The following is an 18110-nucleotide window of genomic DNA, read 5'->3' on the forward strand; positions in this document are numbered from 1 at the left end:
AGGATTCCAGCCAGCAAGACTGCTAAGGTATGTGGTGAGAGAAACCTTTGCTTTGAATTCACATAGCTTGTTAAGTTAGGTATTAGATACATTTTTCCTTTTATTTACTTTGTAGCCAATTCTGACTTTTATGCCTCGTTATTTGTAATCATTTAAAATCTATCTGTAGTTAATAAATTTGTTTTTGAAGTTTTACTCCATCTGCGATAACAAGGTTTGTGCCTTTCATTTTCTATTAATGAAACAATGGACTTTCTATGAGCTTCTTTTGTCCAGGAGGGCACTAGGCAGTACCAGATGCACATTTCTGGGGAAAGTCTGGGACTGGGAGTTTGCTGCCGTTGCCTGTAAGGTAATTCAGGAGTAGCTGGCTAGAGCACTCATACAGTGTAGCTGGGGGTGATTTACATGCTGGAGGCGTGTGGACGGACCAGTAGTAGTGGTTGTCACAGTGAAGCAGTGTAAAAGGCACCCCAGGTTGGAGAATTAAGGGACACAGCTGTCCATCAGTCCAGATTGTACCCTGGGTAATGTGACAGTGACCTACAGTCTTTGTTCCTAGATGTCTGACCTCACATTTGGCCATTTAAAAATGCATCATGTTTGCTTGTGCCCAGCTTATCATGTGATCCAGAGCACTGTATAACTGACCTGTCCTCTTCATTATTTACTGCTCACAAATGTTAGTGCACAAATGTTTGCCCAGGGGTTCCTTCCACCTGCCTCTGAAGCATCTCTGACAGGCTACTAACCTACCAGGACCACACTGGCTTTTATGAACTGCTTTGTCATTGTAATAAAAACATAAGAGTAGTTAATTGGCTAGCTTGTATGTGCACCACTGCCCAGGTCGAAGAGAAGCACAACTGCTCCAGTGTGTGTCATGGGCCCTACGCTGGTCTCTGCTAAAGGAGATTCTTCTGTAACTCAAGTAGTAGGGGCCTATGCAGGAGGAACTAGGGCTCTCCTTGCTGTTACTGCAAAGTTGTGAGTAGCCACACCATGTGCATGTTACAGCTGCATGTTCTCCATTAGGAGCTCACGGAGCTTGGCTGGGAAGCACGAAAGACCTGTCCAATGCAAGCCCTCAGAGTCAGCCTTGCAAACATTCATTCTTGCCTGTTTTGGTCTGGCAACATCCAAGGAAAATCATATTCGCTCAGTTGGGGCTGAAATCTCACACCTGCCCACTCCTATTTTCCCCAGGCAGGGTCATAACCCTCTTGATTTCTTGTTGGCAGAAAACAAAATAGAAAGTGCTTGGGCTTATCTCAACTGTGGGGTTTGACGTGGTATGCCAGGGTGCACAGCCCCCTACAGAGCTGGCAGAGAGAGGGTTAATCATCTCTTCCCAGCCAGAGGATGGAGTACAGCAGTAGTACAAATGGACATGAAATGAATACGCCGTCCTCAGGGAAAAGAATGTCTAGGTTCTGATTTGCAGAGTGTCAAGCTCCCATCTAAGTGCCATACAACAATTAAAGATCACACCGAGTGGCCGTTTTCTCACAGTTTCCTTTGTTCCTGAAGCCATTTCTGGGTGGTTGGCTTTTTTCATTTATTTTTTAAAATTCTTTCTTCCCTTCTACTTCTTCCCCTCTAAAGTCCCCAGTTCTTGGCTGATCTGTTAGTGGGATGTGTCATGTGGTCCTTATCAAAGAGGCGGGCCTTGCGTTCAGATTGGGACATGGTCAGGTTCATTTTCAGCTGCTCTCCTAGGTGTCCCATAGCCGGGTCCTGCCGCTCGAAATGCTGTGTTCCATGCACCTGTCTTATCTCAGTTCTTGGTTTAGTGTTCCTGTCGAGCGCAGCTGTCTGTGAAGCTCATAAGTGTCTGCATAGTTTTTGAAGCAGCTCACACCATTGAGTACCTTTTAAATCAGGACCTAACTTTAAATTCACCCTGGAAAGAGACAGCCAGTTAGCCAGCCAGCATCTGTGCAGTCTGCACTCTGCTCAGACCTCTGTTGACTAACACAGCTGCTATGTGCTAAGTTTCAACTTCCTGATGTTACCCTATGGTGCAAAGGCCCTTATCCGAGAGCAAAGGGTGTGAGCTCCTACATCCTATGCCAGGGATAGGCCAGCCTGAGAGGCTGGGGCTGGTATCAGCTGCTGGAAAGGATGGGTCCCCCAAGTGGGGGAGAGGAGTTATTGGGCAAGAGGTGAAATAAGGGTGGGGAATTGATGGGGAATGTGTGCAACGGACCTGGGCGGGGACAGATCTGGCTGGTGGGTGAACCCCCCCTCTGTGGAAGGGGTGGGGGGAAGCGGTGCCTAGGCTGCTCCTGTCAAGGTAAGGAGGACAGGCCCCTCCCTGGGGTGCCGTGTGCCTAGGCTGCCGCTATGGGCGGTGCAGGGGCCTGGCCCCTCCCTAGGGTGAGGTGCCTAGGATGCCCCTATGGGGGGTGCAGGGGCCTGGCCCCTCCCTAGGGTGGGGTGCCTAGGATGCTCCTATGGGGGGTGCAGGGGACTGGCCCCTCCCTAGGGTGGGGTGCCTAGGATGCTCCTATGGGGGGTGCAGGGGACTGGCCCCTCCCTAGGGTGGGGTGCCTGGGATGCCCCTATGGGGGGTGTAGGGGAATGGCCAATCCCTAGGGTGGGGTGCCTGGGATGCCCCTATGGGGGGGTGCAGGGGCCTGGCCCCTCCCTAGGGTGGGGTGCCTGGGATGCCCCTATGGGGGGTGCAGGGGCCTGGCCCCTCCCTAGGGTGGGGTGCCTAGGATGCTCCTATGGGGGGTGCAGGGGCCTGGCCCCTCCCTAGGGTGGGGTGCCTAGGATGCTCCTATGGGGGTGCAGGGGACTGGCCCCTCCCTAGGGTGGGGTGCCTGGGATGCCCCTATGGGGGGTGCAGGGGAATGGCCAATCCCTAGGGTGGGGTGCCTAGGATGCACCTGTGGGGGAAGGCAGGGGACTGGCCCCTCCCGGGAGCCGGGGCAGGGACACGCCCCCTGAAGCCTGTCGCCCCCTCCCCCTCTGTCTCCCCGGCCGGAGCAGCGGGGCGAGGCCACCCGCACGGGACTGACAGCGGCTCCGGCTTTGTCCCAGCCAGCCAACCAGGGCCTGAGAAGCCGCAGCCAATCAGATGCAGGCTCTCTCCCGTCGGTAGGGGGGGCCTCTGAGTTTGATTTGCATCCGTTCTAGCCAATACGAGGTTACGAGTCCGATGATTGGCCTTTCTCTCCTCCAATAGGAATGGGCGGACAGAGGGGGCAGCGGGTCAAACGCGGCGGGGGGGCGGGGCTCTTGTTGTCGTCCGGCGCCTGAGGAGACGGGCCGGTGACCGCCGCTAGCCAGGGGAGTGCGCGCTCCGTCGGTCAGTCGCTCCACCCCGGTTAGCCGGGGACATGTCGAGGCGGGCGGAGGCCCGGCGGGCCGCGGCGAGGAGTCGGACGGCGGCCGAGGCGGAGGCGCCCTGCTCGAGCTTTCCCCGCCCGCTCTGCCGCTTACAGGCGCCCAGGGAGTGAGGGAGCCGCCGCCGCGGGGAGACCGGCCGGGACTGAGCCAGCGAGACGCGAGTAGGTCCGTGCCCGACCCCTCGGAGCCGCGGGAGCCCGAGGACTACAACTCCCAGGCTGCAATGCGCCGCACGGGACAGGGCGGGCGGAAGAGGCTGGGCCCGGGGCGACGCTTTGCATGCTGGGAGTTGTAGTCTGATCACTGGGCCTCAGGCTCCGGTGACGCACGGCGCGCTGGCAGGTGCATCCTCCCCCCGCCCCCCACCGTGAGGTTCGTAGCCTTCAGGGGCTGCGTTCCAGGGCCTCACGGCGTGGTGCATGGTGGGAGCTGTGGCCCCCTGGGGCTGCACCCCTGGAGGGAGGGGCTGGAGCGTTGCACGGTGGCAGCTGCGGACCTCCAGGCCCGAGGCGGTGCCCTCTGGGATGGAGCGCAGCATGCAGCTGGGAGCGCCTGGGGTGTGTGTGGTGGGGTGGGGGGGGTGCTAGGGTGGGATGGAGCATTGCATGCTGGGAGTTATGGGGCTGCCATGGGTGGGTGCCTGCTTTGAGGTGTGCCTCAATCCGGATCTTGTGGCACTGTTGGGATGGAAGGTCTCACGCCCCTTGCCTGCCACAGTGCAGTGAAATTTGCACTCGCTCTGGATTGTATCATCCTTGAGGTCAGTATCTCAGCATTGCCCACAGTGACTGCCCCCACTGACAGTATCCACAAACCAATTCTGCTTGTCTCAAGAGTAGGTTTTATTGGTAAGTGACAGAGAGCGGAAAAACGTACATTCAAGGATAGGTACTAGGTATTTAACTGGGAATTGGTCCTGCTTCAAGCAGGGGGTTGGACTAGATGACCTTCTGGGGTCCCTTCCAGCCCTGATATTCTATGATTCTATGATTCTAAGTGAAGCTTTGTTGGGTATTTATGTGGCCCTATCACCATGCTAGATAGGGAGGCTCTAAAGTTCAGCTACAAAGTTTTGCATGCATCAGAAATCTTAGATGACAGGATAAAAGTAATCTCACAGCCTAAATGCTGCCTCAGTGTCCCTGCCAGTCTCCTGTCCCAAGGAAGTGTTCTGTCTTTTGGTAAGATAAGGCTCTTGCATCTAGGGAGGCAGGGTACCTGTTATATCAGCTACCAAAACCAATTTCTTCTGACCTCTGCTTCTCCCCAACAGGTATTGAGGTTGGGCAACATCCTTGTTAGATTGCCACTTCTGTTACCATGGGCAGAGCCATCCTCCTTTTACTACCAATAAACACACCTAAGGCACATCTGGGACAAATCCCTGAATGCGCAGTGCCTGTAATTAGACTTAGTCACATGTAAGATATATGGTATATTTTATGGCACTGTTGGCTCAGAGCTATCCTTGCTTGATTGAGTTGATTCCTTGGTTGTTAAATTTGACAGTAATGCATTTTAGGCACAGGTGTTTTTAGTAAAAGTCATGGACCGGTCACGGACAATAAACAAAAATTCACCGCATGTGACCAGTCCGTGACTTGTACTGTATACCCCTGACTAATCTTGGGGAGGGGGGCAGCCTGGGGGTGCTCAGGGGAGCCGGTGGACTTGGGTGCCACAAGTGCTTGGGGGAGGGGGGTGGTCTGGGGTGTGTGCGCCATGGGCCCTCAGGGGAGGGGGCGACCTGGGGGACGGGGGCAACGCGCATGCTTAGGGAAAGAGGGGTGGCTGGGGGGTGCCCAGTGCCTGTGCTGGGCATGGGTGGTGGCCTGGGACCCACGCTGGTGTTGTGGGGGAGGGTGGGTGATGGTGTGCGGCCCGGGACCCACAGTGCTGGGTGGGGGCAGGTTGGCGGGGCTGACAAGCTCCCTACCTGGTTCTGTACGTCCCTGGAAACAGCAACATCCCTCATCCCCTAGGCAGAGGCGTGGCCATGCAGCTCTACATGCTGCTTCCTCCCTGACCGCTGGCTTCGCAGCTACCATTGGCTGGGAACTGCGGCCAGTGGGAGCTGTGGTGGCGGTGCCTACAGGCGGAGGCAGTGCGCAGAGGTCCCTGGCCATGCCTCCCCCTAGGAGCCAAGGGATGTCGCTGCTTATGGGGAGCCCTCAACCTATGCCGCACCCCAACCCCCACTCAAACTCCTCCTGCTGTTGGGGAGGGTGCAGTGGCCGGTACAGAGGTCACAGAAAGTCACAGAATCCATGACTTCCGTGACAAACTCTCATCCTTAGTAATAAGTCTTCAGGACCAGATAGTATTCGCCCAAGAGTTCTGAAGAAACTCACATTTGAAATTGCAGACCTACTCACTGTAGTATGTCACCTATCTCTGAAACAAGCCTCTGTACCAGATGACTGGAAGGTAGCAAATGTAATGCCAGTTTTTAAAAAGGGCTTCAGCTGTGATTCTTGCCACTTGTAGGCTGGTAAGCCCAATGTCAATACCGGGCAAATTGTTAGAAATTATATTAAAGAACAGAATTATTAGGCAGACACACACACAATTTGATGGCTTTTGTAAAGGGAAGTCATGTTTCACTAATCTATTAGAATTATTTGAAGTTGTCAACAAGCACATGAATAAAGCTGATTCAGTGGATAAAGTGTATGTGGATTTTCAGAAAGCCTTTGACAAGTTCACTCACCAAAAGTTCTTAAGGAAACTGAGTAGTCATGAGGAATCTCTTCTCATGGATCAGTAACTGGTTAAGAGTTAGGAAACAAAGAGTAAATGTAAATTGTCAGTTTTCACAATGGAGAGAAGTAAACCATGGGGTTCCCCAAGGCTCGTACTGGGACCTGTGCTGTTCAACATATTCATTAATGATCTGGAAACAAAAGTGAACAGTGAAGTGGCAGATTTGCAGATGATATAAAATTACTCGAGGTAGTTAAGTCCAAAGCTGACTGCAAAGAGCTACAGGAGAATCTCACAAAACGGGTAACTGGGCAACAAAATGACAGATGAAATTCAACACTTAAAGTGCAAATTAATGTACATTGGAAAAAATAATCCCAGCTACACATATATAATGATGATGGGTTCTAAATTAGTCGTTACTGCTCAAAAAAAAGATCTTGGAGTCATTGTGGACAGTTCTGTGAAAACTTCAGTGCAATATGCGGTGGCAGTTAAAAAGGCCAAGAGATTGTTTGGGACTGTTCGGAAAGGAATAGAAAATAAGACAGAAAATACCATAATGCCACTGTATAAATCCATGGTGTGCACACAGCTTGAATACTGTGTCCAGTTTTGGTCACCTCATCTCAAAAAGGAAATTAGAACGGGTTAAAAGAACGGAAACAAAAATGATTTAAGGGTATGGAACAGCTTCCATATGAGGAGAGACTAAAAGGATTAGTGCTGTTCAGCTTAGAAAACAGATGACTAAGGCAGGGGGTGTGTGTGGGGGGAGGAAATTGTACACGGTGTGGAAAAAGTGAATAGAGAAGTGTTGCTTACTCTCTCCCACAAGACAAAAACCAGCAGTCAACTGATGAATTTAATAGGCAGTAGGTTTAATATAATCAAAAGGAAGTATTTTTTCACACAGTGCTCAGTTAACCTGTGGAACTTACTGCCATGGGATGTTATGGTGACCAAAACTGTAACTGCTTGGTTCAAAAAAGATCTAGATAAAGTTAGTGGAGGATAAAGCCATCAATGGCTGTTAGCCAAGATGGTCAGGATAGCAACCCCATGCTCCAGGCAACCCTAAATCTCTGACTACCAGTCAGAAGGGGAAGACTGGGTGGATCGCCAACTGACCTGTTCTGTAAACTTCCCTTGATGCTCTGGTACTGACTACTCTTGGAGACAGGATACTGGTCTAGAAGGGCCATTGGCCTGACCAAATAGGGCAGCTCTTAAGTTCTTAGGAGTTCCTGTCCTGGGAGTCTCCAGAGTTTTGCTCACTGTAACTGAATCAGCTGTTTTGTAGTTGGAGGCATCTTCTGCTATTCCTGATTCTGGACAAGCTAACTAAAGATTTAGGGTGAAAGGGGTTGTCATAAACATACAGCTAAGGGTAGCATAAAATCCCTTCTTTACCTGTAAGGGGTTAAGAAGCTCAAATAACCTGGTTGACACCTGACCAAAAGGACCAGTAAGGGAAGAAGATCCTTTCAAATCTGTGGGGGGAGGTTTTTTTTGTGTTTTCTTTGTTGCTCTCTCCGGGACAGAGAGGGACCAGAGCAGGAAAAAAACATCTCCTAAAACCCTACGTGAAATAAGCATCTAAGATTACAAAAATTGTAAGGAATAGCAAGGAAATGCGTTAGCTTATCTTTTGTTTTAGCTTGTGAATTTCCTTGCAGGACTTAACTACTCTGCCTGCAGGCAAAGAAAAAAAAACAAAACTGCAGCTGCTCTCAGCTAAAAAAAAAGAAAAAAAAAGTGTCCTTTAAAAAGAAACAAAAAAAAAAAAAAACCAATCCCCTCCCTGGCTTTCAAGCAGCCAAAAGAAAAAATGTGTCCTTTTTAAAATCCTAAGGTCTGTGCTTCTGATTCAGAATTATCCCACCGCTCTGCCACCATGTGAGGGTTCCCTCCCCACTCTGAACTCTGGGGTACAGATGTGGGGACCCGCATGAAAGACCCCTTAAGCTTATTCTTACCAGTTTAGGTTAAAAACTTCCCCAAGGCACAAATTCTTCTTTGTCCTTGGATGGTATCGCTGCCACCACCAAGTGAGTTAGACAAAGATTCAGGAAAAGGACCACTTGGAGTTCCTGTTTCCCCAAAATATCCCCCCAACCCCTTCACCCCCTTTCCTGGGGAGGCTTGAGAATCATATACCAACCAAATAGGTAAACAAGGTGAGACTCTTTGGTTTTTAGTGTCCTAAAAGTCCATCAGATTCTTAAAAACATAACTTTATAATAAAGAACAGTAAAAGAAGCACCTCTGTAAAATCAGAATGGAAGGTAATTTTACAGGGTAATAAGATTTAAAACACAGAGGATTCCCCTCTAGGCAAAACTTTAAAGTTACAAAAAAACAGGAATAAACCTCCTTTTTAGCGTAGGGAAAGTTCACAAGCTAAAACAAAAGATAAGCTAACACATTTCCTTGCTATTCCTTACAATTTTTGTAATCTTGGATGCTTATTTCAGGTAGGGTTTTAGGAGATATTTTTTTCCTGCTCTGGTCCCTCTCTGCCCCGGAAAGAACAACAAAGAAATCATCAACAAGAAACCTCCCCCCACAGATTTGAAAGGACCTTCTTCCCTTATTGGTCCTTTTGGTCAGGTGCCGGTCAGGTTGTCAAGGTTCCTTCCCCACTCTGAACTCTAGGGTACAGATGTGGGGACCTGCATGAAAGACCCCCTAAGCTTATTCTTACCAGCTTAAGTTTAAAAACTTCCCCAAGGTGCAAGCTTTGCCTTATCCTTGAACAGTATGCTGCCACCAGCAAGCATTTTAAACAAAGAACAGGGCAAGAGCCCACTTGGAGACGTCTTTCCCCAAAATATCCCCCCAAGCCCTACACCCCCTTTCCTGGGGAAGGCTTGATGATAATCCTCACCAATTGGTACAGGTGAACACAGACCCAAACCCTTGGATCTTAAGAACAATGAAAAATCAATCAGGTTCTTAAGAGAAGAATTTTAATTAAAGAAAAGGTAAAAGAATCACCTCTGTAAAATCAGGATGGTAAATACCTTACAGGGTAATCAGATTCAAAACACAGAGAATCCCTCTAGGCAAAACCTTAAGTTACAAAAAGACACAAAAACAGGAATATATATTCCCTCCAGCACAGCTTATTTTACAAGCCATTAAACAAAAGAAAATCTAACGCATTTTCTAGCTAGATTACTTTTACTAACTTTACAGGAGTTGTAAGGCTGCATTCCTGATCTGTTCCCAGAAAAAGCAGCACACAGACAGACCCAACCCTTTGTTCCCTCCACTCCAGATTTGAAAAAATCTTGTCCCCTCATTGGCCATTTTGGGTGAGGTGCTAGTGGGGTTATCTTAGCTCCTTAACCCTTTACTGGTGAAAGGCTTTTGCCTCTGGCCAGGAGGGATTTTATAGCACTGTATAGAGAAAGGTGGTTACCCTTCCCTTTATATTTATGACACAGGTTATTTGAGCTGCTTAACCCCTTACAAGTAAAGGAGTGATTTTATGTTACCCTTAGCTGTACGTTTATGACAGGGGTCCAGGAGGTGGGGAAGTGGGGAGGGGAATCCCTGCTCTGATGAGTAACAGCTGTACTGAAAAGCAAGAAGTCCAAATAGTGGATTTTGGTATCAGGGAAACCACAAGAGCAGTTCCTGTCAGACGAGTCCATTCCTATTGCCTGACTAAAAGATCAGCCTTTACCCATTCTCTAACTGTTACATGTTCCCTTTGCTTTCTGCCTTTCCTGGTCTCGTCTAGTCATGGTTGGGCTGTTTGCTAACTTGACTTTATCAAGGTTTGGCTTCTGTCCATTCCTGTATGGGGTTAACTTCCATTGTTTCCCTTTTGCCCATGAGTTTGCTCATGAATCTCTTGGTGTCTGAGCAGATGGTATCTTTCTCTGACAGACAGTTTGGACAATGGCTCTGGCTGGCATCTGCCCAGAATGAGTGGCCTTGGTCCTGCTTCACCCCCTTCCAAACTCTCTCTCTCTTTCTCTCTCTCATTATTCGGTGTCTGGTAACTCAGTGGGGGTACAAATTCCATGACATGCTCCTGGTACTCGGATATGAAAAACTAGTGCAGACTTCTGGGCTATCTGTTCTCCAAAGTCCCATATATGCTGCAGTAATGAGATTACAGCTCCCAAAAATGGATCTACATTAAATATTCACTTATATTTCATGGAAAGTTTAACAAAACGCTTCAGTTAGGGGTGACTTGATTTCAGTTTCCCAGTGTTTCTCTTTCTTGCTCTCTTACTGGGGTTATAAAAGATCCTTCTCTCTCATGGGTGACGAAGTTCTCAGATGTGAGATTTTCAGCCTTAATGCTTCACTAATGTAGCACGCTGAACTGCGTAGATATTTGGACTGTAGAATTTCTCTTCTCTCAGAATCTCACTCCTGTCTCACCATAGCACCATTTTTCTTAGTTTTCTGAATCAGCTACATGTCTAGTCATGTAGCAAGATAGTGATCATGTGACCTTTATTAGTTTCCTGTTCCATTACCTAATTGGTCTTTTTTGGGAAGCATTTCCGACTATTAATTCTTAATGTTTCCTGCTTTCGATCTGATTGTTCTGTCCTTGTTTACTACATATAAATGGTCCTCATAGCAGGGAGCCCTATTTCCCTCGATGCTTGATGGAGGTACTCTCACAGCTGTCTTTCTGTAGTGGCAAAATTAACTGAGGCTCTTTCAGAAATTTGTGGAAGTGGGTCATAGTCCCACCAGCTCAATGCAGGGTTGCTGGAATCCCATCTGTTCCTCTAGTCTGGACATCTTCACTGTTCCTCTGAGGGACAATAGCATTTTGCCCCTTCTGCCTCAGGAGCACTTCTCTAGCAGGAGAATGGAACTGACATGGCTGCTCTAACCGGTGAAGGGCCTGTTCTTGAAACTAGGGATAACAGATGCCCCAGCCTCCCCCATTCCCCAGGACAGGGACTGGATGATGGGCATGGATGACTGCACCAACTGAGGATTTCCCCATGCTGTGGGAATCTTCCACTGGTGGCAGCTTTGTGCTGCTGGAGGAGAGCTGAGGATCGGGTCTCTAATCCTTTTAAATGAAAGAGGAGGTTCTTCAGGAGGTGCTGGGGAACAGCTGCGCTCCAGGGAGAGCTTTCTGCTTAGCCCCAGAGAAGGGATTTACCAAGACCGGCGAGAAAAAGAAACTAGTTCTTAAATCAAGTCTTCAGGTACCGTATTTACAACTAGCTGTGTGCCTGGCTTCATGACCTGGCTGAGGTGGGGAGCGGGGCACCTGCACCTTGTATGCTTTATTGTCCGCAGTAAAATATCTCCCTGGCTGGAGGCTAATTGGTCTGTGCAGTGAGCTCAGAGCTCAAAGGTTCCTTTTGGGACTCTGCCTACAAATATTTTTAGCCTCTTTTTGCCTTTGGCACAAATTGCTCATTCTCAGATTTTACCTTCTGAACAGCTTCTTGCTCTCACTTACTTCCTCTGAGAGAGAGAAGGGGACGAGGCAGTATTATTTTTTTTTTTTTTTCCTGTTGGTGAAAGAGACAAACTTTTGAGCTACCCAGAGCTCTGTGGGTCTGGAAAAGAGACTCTGGGAGTATCACAGCTAAACACGAGGTAGAACATAGTGTTTAGCATAGGTACTTACCACATATTTAGGGTCCGTTGTTTTTCAGTTCTTATTTTATTTAATTTTTCCCATGAATTTATTGGTGTTTATTACTACAACAACAAAAACAAGTGAAAATTGGTGGAAAAAACTATTAATATTTCTTGGTAAGTATTGAGGTTTATTTGGTGGATGGAAGTACAAGGGGAAAAAAGTATTCAGTAGATTAATGCTTTGATGAATGGAATTCAGTGTGGTTTGTTGCAGAACTAAAACAAACACCACCTCTGGGTTTAAGAAAACAATACATCTCTAATCCCCAAATAACTTTTCATTTGAATAAAAAAGTTTACTGTTGTAGACACAGAACTATTAGCCTGTAAATATTTAAATTGAATAATTGGGCCACACCATTTGCAGCACATACACTCAATGTTGTCCTTTTCTCCTGTGTTTTTTTAACTTTCGAATACTTCCTTGTGTTCTGAAATGTATTCTGATACAGATTTTTGTTTTCTTCCCATTTTAGCATGTCATATCTTTAAACCATTATCTGCTAATAGCTTAAAATGTGTACGTAGTGGGTGTGAGTAATCAATACGTTCAGATGCACACATACTTCAGAGCTTGCGTGCGTGCCTGTTTGTTTGTATCTTCTAGCCTTACTTCAGCAGGCAGCTTTGCATATACACACACACTAATGTATTATTGAACTACAATACATTGCATGAGATATATGTATTTTCCTAATAAAACAACTTATTTTTATATATTTGAATGATACAAAAGTGGGGTGAAAATCAGAAATTTTTTTTTTTGTAAAATCTGGGATTTTTTTCGGTAAAAACCAGTTTAAACTGAAAACTAAGGGGCTTACACATGTTGTAAAAGACCATTCAAAGTGAAGATCATTCAATATTGTTGCAGTCAGAAGACAAAAAAGGAAGGTTAGTGGATTACAGGTTGTTGTAACGAGCCATAAATCCAGTAAAAAGAAAAGGAGTACTTGTGGCACCTTAGAGACTAACAAATTTATTTGAGCAGAAGCTTTCGTGAGCTACAGCTCACTTCATCGGATGCATTCAGTGGAAAATACAGTGGGAAGATTTATATACATAGAGAACATGAAACAATGGGTGTTACCATACACACTGTAAGGAGAGTGATCACTTAAGATGAGCTATTACCATGGGGGGGGGGGGGAGGACCTTTTGTAGTGATAATCAAGGTGGGCCATTTCCAGCAGTTGACAAGAATGTCTGAGGCACAGTGGAGGGGTGGGTAGAGGGAAATAAACATGGGGAAATAGTGATCTTCCTGAAAATACTATCCTGGCCACTGTGGATGTAGAAGCCCTCTACACCAACATTCCACACAAAGATGGACTACAAGCCGTCAGGAACACTATCCCCGATAATGTCACGGCTAACCTGGTGGCTGAAATTTGACTTTGTCCTCACCCATAACTATTTTACGTTGGGGACAATGTATACCTTCAAATCAGCGGCACTGCTATGGGTACCCGCAGGGCCCCACAGTATGCCAAAATTTTTATGGCTGACTTAGAACAATGCTTCCTCAGCTCTCGTCCCCTAACGCCCCTACTCTACTTGCACTACATTGATGACATCTTCATTATCTGGACCCATGGAAAAGAAGCCCTTGAGGAATTCCACCATGATTTCCACAATTTCCATCCCACTATCAACCTCAGCCTGGACCAGTCCACACAAGAGATCCACTTCCTGGACACTACAGTGCTAATAAGTGATGGTCACATAAACATCACCCTATACCGGAAACCTACTGACTGCTATTCCTACCTACATGCCTCCAGCTTTCATCCAGACCAGACCACACGATCCATTGTCTACAGCCAAGCTCTATGGTACAACCCCGCATTTGCTCCAACCCTTCAGACAGAGACAAACGCCTACAAGATCTCTATCAAGCATTCTTACAACTAAAGTACCCACCTGCTGAAGTGAAGAAACAGGTTGACAGAGCCAGAAGAGTACCCAGAAGTCACCTACTACAGGACAGGCCCAACAAAGAAAATAACAGAACGCCACTCGCCATCACCTTCAGCCCCCAACTAAAACCTCTCCAACGCATCATCAAGGATCTACAACCTATCCTGAAGGACGACCCATCACTCTCACAGATCTTGGCAGACAGGCCAGTCCTTGCTTACAGACAGCCCCCCAACCTGAAGCAAATACTCACCAGCAACCACACAACAGAACCACAAACCCAGGAACCTATCCTTGCAACAAAGCCCGTTGCCAACTGTGTCCACATATCTATTCAGGGGACACCATCATAGGACCTAATCACATCAGCCACACTATCAGAGGCTCGTTCACCTGCACATCTACCAATGTGATATATGCCATCATGTGCCAGCAATGCCCCTCTGCCATGTACATTGGTCAAACTGGACAGTCTCTACGTAAAAGAATAAATGGACCCAAATCAGATGTCAAGAATTATAACATTCAAAAACCAGTGGGAGAACACTTCAATCTCTTTGGTCACTCAATTACAGACCTAAAAGTGGCAATTCTTCAACAAAAGAACTTCGAAAACAGACTCCAACGAGAGACTGCTGAATTGGAAAATTTGCAAACTGGATACAATTAACTTAGGCTTGAATAGAAACTGGGAGTGGATGGGTCATTACACAAAGTAAAACTATTTTCCCCATGTTTATTTGCGCCCCCCCCCCCCGCACTGTTCTTCAGATGTTCTTGTCAACTGCTGGAAATGGCCCACCTTGATTATCACTACAAAAGGTACCCCCCCACTCTCCTGCTGGTAATAGCTCCTCTTAAGTGATCACTCTCGTTACACCCATTGTTTCATGTTCTCTATGTATATACATCTCCCCACTGTATTTTCCACTGAATGCATCCGATGAAGTGAGCTGTAGCTCACGAAAGCTTCTGCTCAAATAAATTTGTTAGTCTCTAAGGTGCCACAAGTCCTCCTTTTTCTTTTTGCGAATACAGACTAACATGGCTGCTACTCTGAAACCCATAAATCCAGTGTCTCTCTTCAGCCCATGATTTTTATTGTCTAGCAGAGTTATGGATTTAAGATCCCAAGCTTGTGTCTGGAAGGTGTGCAGATTTCCTTGTCCTTGAGCACAAGGACTGAGAGGTCAGACATGGAGTGATCATTTTGTGAAGTGTTCGCCCATAGGTGATATGGTGTTTTTTATCTTTCTGTCATTTTCCTGTGCAAGTTTATTCGAGAACATAGTGATTGTCTGGTTTCACCCACATAGTTGTTGTTGGGACACTTCGTGCACTGGATAAAGTATATGCATGTTGTGATAGGCATGTGTAGGATCCATTGATCTTGAAAGGTGTGTTCTAGGGAGGTTGATCTTCATAGCAGTGGAGGTATGTCTGAAGGTTTTGCATTGGTTATTCTGGCCAGGTCTGGTTCCACTTTGAATTGGTGTGTCCTGGTCTGTGGGGAGCTTGCTTCTGATGATATTGAGTAGTTGTTTGACGGCCAGAAGAGGAGGTTCAGGAAAATTTTCTGTCAGAATTTGGTCCCTGTCAAGAATGGGTTGTAATTGTTTAATGATACCCCATGTTTTATTTCCTCTTAACAGCCTAAGTGCCTCCATAATGCTCTGTCACCTGGCCAATACTGCCTTTTCAGATGCTAACCCAGTCCCTCTGTGCTTGGATGACTGGGTTTATGGTAACTCAGGGTATGGCTGAAGTGCAGCCCGTTGGCTAGATTCAGCCCATGGGGCAGTTGAGGGCAGTCTGTGGGTGTGGAAAAAAATGGGGGCGCTAAAGCCTTGGCTCTCTGAGCATATGTTACCACTTAAGAGGTAGGAAGACCTTTCACCTTTGGGCAGATTATTCCCTGTCTCCAGCAGGGTTCAGTGCTCTCTCTTCTGCAGCAACGCATACTGTCACCGTTGGAGACGGGATATGGTCACGTGAGGTCCATGTTCCTTGAGGTCCCAATGTCCAGAACTCTGCTGCTCGATCGTCATTGCCTGGTGCTGTGGAGCTATAAAATCTTGTATAACTACACCTCCAGGACTGAAACAAAGGCCCTTTTGAATGAAGTTAATGTCGTGACTTAGGATTTCTCTCTGTGGTGATGCCATGTCTCTCAGTAACTTCATGAGATTAGCAAGTCTTTTGGAAGTCTATCCCTTCCCTGCCGATTCCATTGCAGGAGTCATGAGCCACTAAATGCTTTCAAAATAGAACACGGCTAGGGAGCATGCGTAGGATGCTATCCCAAGCAATCCTTGGGATGCTATTCTGGACCCAAGGCTATAAAAGCCCTACGCTGCTGTTTACTTATCCCTTCCCCCTCCTCTATGTCAGAATTAGGGTTGGCTTTCACTTCCATAGAGGCTGTGTGTGCATTAGGATTTTTTTGCTAGACTTTCCACTGCTGTCATGGATGTGGTCAGTGGTTGGAGAGTTAGTGTAAACAGGGCTCCAGGTGTCTGCTGGTATTTTAAGCACCATGTTCCTTAACGCAACTGAGGACGGGTGTTTGCAGCATGAGCACCCAAAAGTATGCATCAGGAGCAAGGTGTCGGAAGAAAGCTAATGTTGGGCCAATTTTTAAAAAGGGTCAACAGTATAACTAGGGTGATAGGCATTTGATCCTGTGCAAAATAATGGAGCGGCTGTGGGATTTGATTAATAATGACCTAAAGAAGTGTAATGTAATTAATAAAAAGAAAAGGAGTATTTGTGGCACCTTAGAGACTAATCAGTTTATTTGAGCATAAGCTTTCGTGAGCTACAGCTCACTTCATCGGATGCATACTGTGGAAACGGCAGAAGACATTATATACACAGAGACCATGAAACAATTACCTCCTCCCACCCCACTCTCCTGCTGGTAACAGCTTATCCAAAGTGACCACTCTCCCTACAAACCCAACCCCCCCACACCCCACCCCCACACAAACTCACTCTCCTGCTGGTTGGGTGAGAAAACCTGGATTTGTGCTGGAAATGGCCCACCTTGATTATCATACACATTGTAAGGAGAGTGATCACTTTAGATAAGCTATTACCAGCAGGAGAGTGGGGTGGGAGGAGGTATTGTTTCATGGTCTCTGTGTATATAATGTCTTCTGCAGTTTCCACAGTATGCATCCGATGAAGTGAGCTGAAGCTCACGAAAGCTTATGCTCAAATAAATTGGTTAGTCTCTAAGGTGCCACAAGTACTCCTTTTCTTTTTGCGAATACAGACTAACACGGCTGTTACTCTGAAATGTATTGTACTGTACTTAGACTTCTCTCAGGTGTTTGACTTGGTACCTCCCAACGTTCTGATGAAAAACCCCAGAATGATATAAAATTCACAAGGCACATATTAAACAGATTAAGGCCAATGTAATTGTAAACAGGGGATCGCCATCAAGCAGATTGTTTCTAGCAGGGTGCTCAAGGGAACGGTTTTTAGCCCCATGCTATTTAACATTTTTATCAATGGCCTGGAAGAATTTGCAGAAGACCCAGGTGGACTGGTAAATCATGAAGAGGACAGGTCACTGACCAGGGTGGATTTGAGTTAAATCAAATTGATTTAAATCATGATTTAAATGGAGTCTTCCTGTCTAGTGATTTAATCATGGATTTCTACATAAAAGTGCATTCTTGTTGGTTGTTATAACCTTAATACATATTCTTCACAACTCAGAGAGAGAGGTAGGTTTCATTTTTAGAAGGTACACACTATACATTTTTAAACAGTGATTTATTCTGAAAACTCTTCAGATTAGTTTTACAGCTATATCAGAAAATGAATGATTGGTTATTTCATTTACCAAAGGTAATTGAAGCAGATAGTTCACCTCCCAATGACTTCATAAATATCTCCAGTTCAACAGGTTAATCATTAATATTTGGAGGATTTTCTTGCCATGCTGTATTAGGAAGAGAACATCACCAGACAGACATTTAAATTGTTTTATTTAACTAAAACTACAATGTTAAGTATTCTGGATCTTTTTCTTCAACAGCAAACATATAATATTTTAACAAAAAAGCATATGTCCCTCGCTTCTCACATTTATGTCAGGACTTCTCCTTCTCCAGATCTATTCCGCCCCCAACAATCTTCTATTCATTGAACTTTTTGAAACTTTGCACTTTTAAAGAGAGGTAAGGGATTGACTCTGTGTACACACATTTGCAGAGGAACAATAGAGTTGAGGTCTGTTATTTCTCCTCTATATATTATTTATTTATTTTAAAACATTTTTGCTGTTAACAAGTGTGTTGTCTCTGGAGACACAAATCCACAGTTTGAGAACTGCTAAACTAAGCATCTCTGATGGTATCTTCTAGACTGAGCAGGAGTCCCATTGGGTAGATAGAAAGATTAACCTAAATAATCTATACAGAAGCCCCTGGAACCCCATAAGATTGGGTCACTAATCCATAAACTATTGGAAC

At 46.3% G+C, this 18110-nt stretch overlaps 1 protein-coding gene across 3 annotated transcripts in view; it reads left to right on the plus strand.

Moving 5' to 3' along the window:
- Nucleotides 1–8: 8 nt before the first annotated feature.
- MAF1 (MAF1 homolog, negative regulator of RNA polymerase III) overlaps nt 9–18110 on the plus strand; it is a 39608-nt gene continuing 21506 nt past the window's right edge. Inside the window, exon 1 of one of the 3 annotated variants that reach the window (XM_084618749.1) lies at nt 9–27. The gene's annotated coding sequence lies outside the window, so the exon portion shown is untranslated. Of the gene's footprint in view, nt 28–3238; nt 3523–18110 lie in introns of those variants that run through there. The other 2 variants (XM_084618747.1, XM_084618748.1) reach the window with 2 other exon arrangements.

The sequence above is a fragment of the Lepidochelys olivacea genome, assembly GCF_965140295.1.
Source record: "Lepidochelys olivacea isolate rLepOli2 genome assembly, chromosome: 2".
NCBI classification, from domain to species: Eukaryota; Metazoa; Chordata; order Testudines; family Cheloniidae; genus Lepidochelys; species Lepidochelys olivacea.